Raw genomic sequence first — 6073 nt, forward strand, 5'->3', positions numbered from 1 at the left:
GCCCTAAACCCGGCCTTGAAGTTTAGACCGAATTCTGGAAGTCACATTGATCACCGAAGCGATCGATGGAAAATTTTACAAAACAAGTTGTCACAACGAACCGAAAACATTTAATCATTTAGAACTCAGTCAGAAAAATTATGGTTAAGTTTAATATATGAACAAAATAAAATGTTCGAGCGAAAAAAACATTCCAAATAGAACTTGTACCACAATTTTATAAAACCCTACAGATCAAAGCGGTAAATTCAAAATTAAAACTGAAAAGATAACTGGTAAATTATTTTCAATAGAGACTGTCCGAGACCTCCGCATACCGCGTCTAGCGTCAAAGTTTAGAAACATACCTACAAGGGGAAACACTAAGGGGGTGAGCTACATGAGTTCAGTGTGAGTTCAAAATGAATAACAACAGATTTTCAGAAACCGATTCGAAAGTGAAACATACATACAGATATACACAGAACCAACGTCCCAATAGAATGAAACAATTTAAGCACACTATATCACACACAGATTCTCAGTCACAAATGTTATTCAATCAGACAGAACACAGTCAAATAATCTTCACCCAAAATACTTAAACAGATGCGTATGTATGCAATCAAGTAATAAAACCCACCCATCCAGCCAACACACCTCTCTGTCCCCTGATCACACCCCAAAAGAGTTGTTAGAGCTCATCCAACCAAACACACCAATTAGGACCTCGAAAGGCCTATCCAACCCTACACACCATGAAATGGACTAAGCCACTCAGATAGTAATATGCAGTAGGGCTAGCATATATATAGTACAGTGTAATGTGGTAATCCACTGTACAGACATGTTGCAGTTTAAACTGCCAGATCAGATAATAATATGTAGCAAAATTGACGTACATGCGGTATAGTGCGATGAACCACTATACGAATATGTTGTAGTAAAACTACCAGATCAGATCAGAATCAATCTCCCTTCTCTTCGCAACCAACCCAAAAATTTACTTTATGCAAATGTATGTATGCATAAACTCTTACAAAAATGATGAACACATCGACAGGCAATCAGACAAAAGCAGATATGCACACACACCCAATAAACCGAGTTCAGAATCAATCATTTCTCACAACAGTCACAAATAACACATAAGTCGAAGCCCCATTCAGAGTCCTAATTACCCCCACTGAAGATTAGCCAAGGGTTGAAACACACAGACACATTCTCAAATAAAAAACATACTCAGAACCAATAATAAATAACTTAGGACCACATGGTCGTGTGGAAAAACTTAGGCTGTATGGTGGTCAAAACGCCCATATGGAGGGAGGCACATGGTTGTGTGGCTGAGGCACACTCCTGTGTGAGCTAGGGACACGGATGTGTGAACAGGCCGTGTAACTCACTGTCCATTTGTACTAAAATAGAGTACAGGGCAGAGACGGCCGTGTAAAGGTCTTACATGCCCATGTGGGATCCCTAAATCCCTGAATTAGCTATACGGCAGTGTGACTAGGCCGTGTGGCACCAAATCACTAAATACCTAATTCCCAAACACACACGCCAGTATGTCCAGGGGACTTAGTTGTGTGAAAATCGACTTAAATCCCCAAATTAGCCACACGGTCATGTGGCACCAAATTTTACCAAGAACCCTAATTCCTAACTGCACACGGCCGTGTGGACCGCTCGTGTGGTCACGAAACCACACCGAAAATTGGCTACCGAACGTGCATTGTTTCCAAAACGTTCCCCAATCCTTAATTACTTAGAAATATACCAAAATCACACTTAATTCTAAGCTATTCCACGATAATAGCTCCTTTTCTAAAAATGGATTCAACAAACACACAACAATTTCTAATTTCACAAAAACAACCATAATTCAATAATGAAAATTTCAAAGGTTCGAACCCACACCTGATTCGCAATTAGAGATGTCCAAAACGAGACTCGATGACCAGGAAATCGAAGCTCTTTAAAAACCACCACACCACCACTTTTTAAAAAGAGAAGAATATGAAGCAAAAAGAAGACAAAAGAGAGAAAAAAAAGAAGAGAACGTCCAAAAAAATAAAAAAAGAAAAAAGAAAAGAAATAATAATAATAATAACTCTCAGTAAAGAAAATAATTAGCTAAACCTTTAAAGCAAAACAAAAAATGATACCTCAAAACACCATTGAAGACTCAAACCTGGAACCCAAAGGCACACTAACTCACTACCAACCACCAGACTAGCAGACCCATTCTATCACTTAAACACGCAACTAAACACAATAACAAATCCCTCCCTGAAACCTTAACCACAAAACTCAAAACTTTTAACCCCAAAATTCAGAGTGTTACAATAACAACAAAATAATAGCAACATAATAGTAAAAATTGTCGCAAAATAGGGAGAAAACAACAAGAAAATAATATTAAAAAACAAAAAAAAATAGATTTTTTGTCTTTTAGTGAATTCGGGCTAGGTCGGGCTCAAGCCAAAAATGCCTTACTTGAGGCCCGGCCCATTTTTTAAACGGGCCTTTTTTTTTGTCCAAGTCTATTTTTCGGGCCTATATTTTTGTCCAAACCCTCCCACATTTCAGGCAAGCCTTCGGGCTAGGCCGGGTGGCTCGACCCATGAGCAGGTCTACTTGTAGCCACTATCAGCCAGCATAATCAAATTTGTTATTAATTTTTATCCCCTCATAATTTATTTACTAATATTTTATATACTAGTTAGCTTATTTACTTGCTTAGTTGCTACAATTATCTTCTGATTCTTGTCACCATGCATTTTGAAATTAAAAAATTATAAAATGTAAAAATGTGAATTGTTAATAAAAGTTATTTTAAAGATAAAATGTGAAATTGATACCAACAGAAAGTTTTAACACAAATGTTTTATAATATAATCAATAATTTAATTTTAACGAAAATTGATAAAGGTTCAAGATAATTAAATAATTAAATAATATAAATAGTACAAAATATGAAATTTAATTCAATAATATAAACAGTAGATATAAATTCAAAAAAAAAAGTTTTTGGAGTTTGGGAAGAAGTAAAACTTTTGGGGGAAAGCAAAAGGAAAAAGTTTTGAGGGGCTTAAGGGGTTTGGGGAAATTAAAATTTTTGGGGGAAAGTAAAAGGAAAAAATTTATGATATTTATTTGGCTTAAGGGTGCAAAAGGCCTCAAACTTTTTTAAAAAAAACAATTAAGCCCCTGTTTTTTTTTGCACTCATTTGGGTACTTGAACTTTCAAAATACATCCAAAAAGCTCTCAAAGCTTTAAAAAAAACAATTAAGCCCCTATTTTTTTTTTTTTGCACTCATTTGGGTACTTGAAGTTTCAAAATACATCCAAAAAGCTCTCAAAGCTTTAAAAAAAAATTAAGCCCCTGCTCTTTTTTTGCACTCAATTAGGTATTGAACTTTCAAAATGCATCAAAAGACACTCAAACTTTTAAAAAAGCAATTAAACCCTTTCTTTTGTTAAAAATTAGAAAAATTAAAATTAAAATCAATAAAAGCTATAAATATTATTAAATTTTAATAAAAATTCAAATATTAAAATTTATTAAAAATATAAAAAAGCATAAAAATATAAAATTTTATAAAAATAATAAAAATTATACAAAATGTAAAGAAATATAAATTTCATAAAAATAATTTATAAAAATTATTGTACCAAAAGAAGCATTTTATAATTTTTCTATCACTTTTATTGATTTTATTTATTTATTTCATTTTTCACCATATATCACGTTGTTTTATGACACATGATGATTTTAATTGAAAAAAATAGTGGTCATTAATTTTTTATGATTTTCATAAAATTTTACAATTTTTTATTTTTTACGTTTTTATAAAAATTTCTAATTTTAATAATTTTTCATAATTTTACATTTTATTAAAATTTAAATTTTTTCTAAAATTTATTATTTATTAGTTTTATAATCTTTTTCTAATTTGTAATAAGAGCATGGGCTTGTTTTATTGAAAAATTTTGAGGGTCTTTCTTATGCATTTTGAAAGTTCAAATACCCAATTGAGTGAAAAAATAAGAGTTTAATTGCTTTTTTGAAGAAGTTTAAGAACTTTTTTTTATACATTTTGAAAGTTTAAATGTTCAATTGAGTGTAAAAAAAAAAGAGAGGAGCTTAATTACTTTTTTTTTTAAAGTTTGAGAACTTTTTATACCCTTAAACCTATTTATTTTGTTAAACTATAAAATAATAAACTAAAAACCTTCAACGTTTTTTTTTCCCCTCCTATAAAAGAAGTTGTTCCAAAGTATCAAAAAAGCACAAAGCAACCTCAATTATTCCTAGAGGATTTGTTTCAAAGTTGTATAATTGAGGTGAGCAATTACTTTGAGGTTAAATTTAATGTAGCTGTGCTTGGTATCAGAAGACGACAATAAATCTTTTTCTGATAACGAAAGCAATTGGGCATACTATTTCCATGACAACACCTAGTCTTTCTAAAAGACTCGTATTGGTCTTCAAAAGTTATTCATAAGATGAACCCTACAAGTACAATGGACACCAACATAATAATTGAAGACCAAATGCCTACAGTCCTCTACATTTGACTTGGTCATCACCGTGTATAATTATAAAATATAAAAAGTTTTTCTTTTTGTTACTTCAATACCCTTTATAAATAGACATGAGAAGCGGTTGAAGTTCATCACAAACTAAAACCATCTCTACTTCTCTTTATCCAACTACTGCTCCAAAATATGAAGACCTTCCTTATTATTTGTGTTTTCTGCTTCTTATTCTCTGCTCTGCCTTTCTCTATAGCTTTACAAGTTCATCGAGGTAACAAATTGCCTTCTATGTTCTTCTTTAAGTATTTCGCTTTTATTTATAAAAGTATGATCTCTAACTCTAATATTCATCCTGCTTTCTACCTCCCTGTTTTGTTTAATCTTCACTACCTCTAACAAATTTAACCATATTTAAACTTTTACTCCACATTGATTAGAAAACATGCATTATTGTTGTTAATAATTAGTTTAATGGTTGCTGCAGTTGAACACAATGGTGTTTCTAAAACATTTGTGATAAGTCCACAGCCAAACAAAGGTGCACTAAATACGAGACGTTCATGTGTGAACGGCAAATATACAGCATGCACCATGCCTATACCACCACCTGGAAAAGGATTTCCTAATAGACGACGACCCATATGCCCTTGCCACCATTGATCTCAATTATCACCTTCTTTTAGAAAAAGAAAATATTTATCTTTGTTTTTTTCTTAATTCTAGTGTGTTTTGAAGGAGATAGATATACGTTGAATAATGTCGTTTTAGTAGATAGCAACTTTCCTTTCCTAGCGGGTGGGATTAAGGTTTACATATCTTTTATTTCAATTCTATTGTTTTAAGTGTAATTATTCATAATTATTGACTTTGTTTGTTTTTATTATAATAAAAGATTTTGATTGAGTTTATATTATTAAATCATGGCACACTTACAAAGTGGAAGAAAAATGATGTAATAAATTTAAAAGTTTTGATATAGCAACTAATTATGATTTTAGTTAAATTAGTAAAATAAATGATTAACAACCATAATGTTTTAGATACAAATGTCATACGTAAATATTCTTTTAGATTTTATGCGAAAAAGGTAAAATTATTCTCAAAATAATATTTATTATGTTACAAAAGTAGGTGGTTTTGGTAAATTCTCTACTAAATTGAGATTCAGTTGAAGGGTGATACCAATTTCATAATAAGAATTTAAGTATTAGTATAGATAAGTTAAATGGCATTAATTCAATAGATGAAAAATAAAAAATAGCAAGACAATTAAATTAAAATAAAAATATAAATTGAAAAAATAATAAAAAGAACTTAACGAAAAATGTGTTATTTAAAATTTAGCATTATAACTTATTTGACCTTCAAATTTTATAAAAAAATCATTTTCTCCTCTATTTAAATTTTCGTAGCCTTTAAACTTACTTTGTTTATCTAATCACCTCAAAATGGATGGTTAACTTTCTTGACGTGGCGTTAATGTATATGACATATTAGCAATTAATTAATTATTAAAAATTAAAAATTATTTTTATATTTTTAGTTTTT

The 6073-nt window shown here is 30.8% G+C and overlaps 1 long non-coding RNA gene across 1 annotated transcript; it reads left to right on the top strand.

The window, feature by feature from the left end:
- Positions 1–4525: 4525 nt before the first annotated feature.
- On the top strand, positions 4526–5443 carry LOC128295508 (uncharacterized). The gene is made up of 2 exons (XR_008285972.1): positions 4526–4796; positions 5010–5443. It is a non-coding gene; the product is annotated as an uncharacterized LOC128295508 (long non-coding RNA).
- Positions 5444–6073: the final 630 nt, after the last annotated feature.

The sequence above is a fragment of the Gossypium arboreum genome, chromosome 7, assembly GCF_025698485.1.
Source record: "Gossypium arboreum isolate Shixiya-1 chromosome 7, ASM2569848v2, whole genome shotgun sequence".
Classification (NCBI taxonomy): domain Eukaryota; kingdom Viridiplantae; phylum Streptophyta; class Magnoliopsida; order Malvales; family Malvaceae; genus Gossypium; species Gossypium arboreum.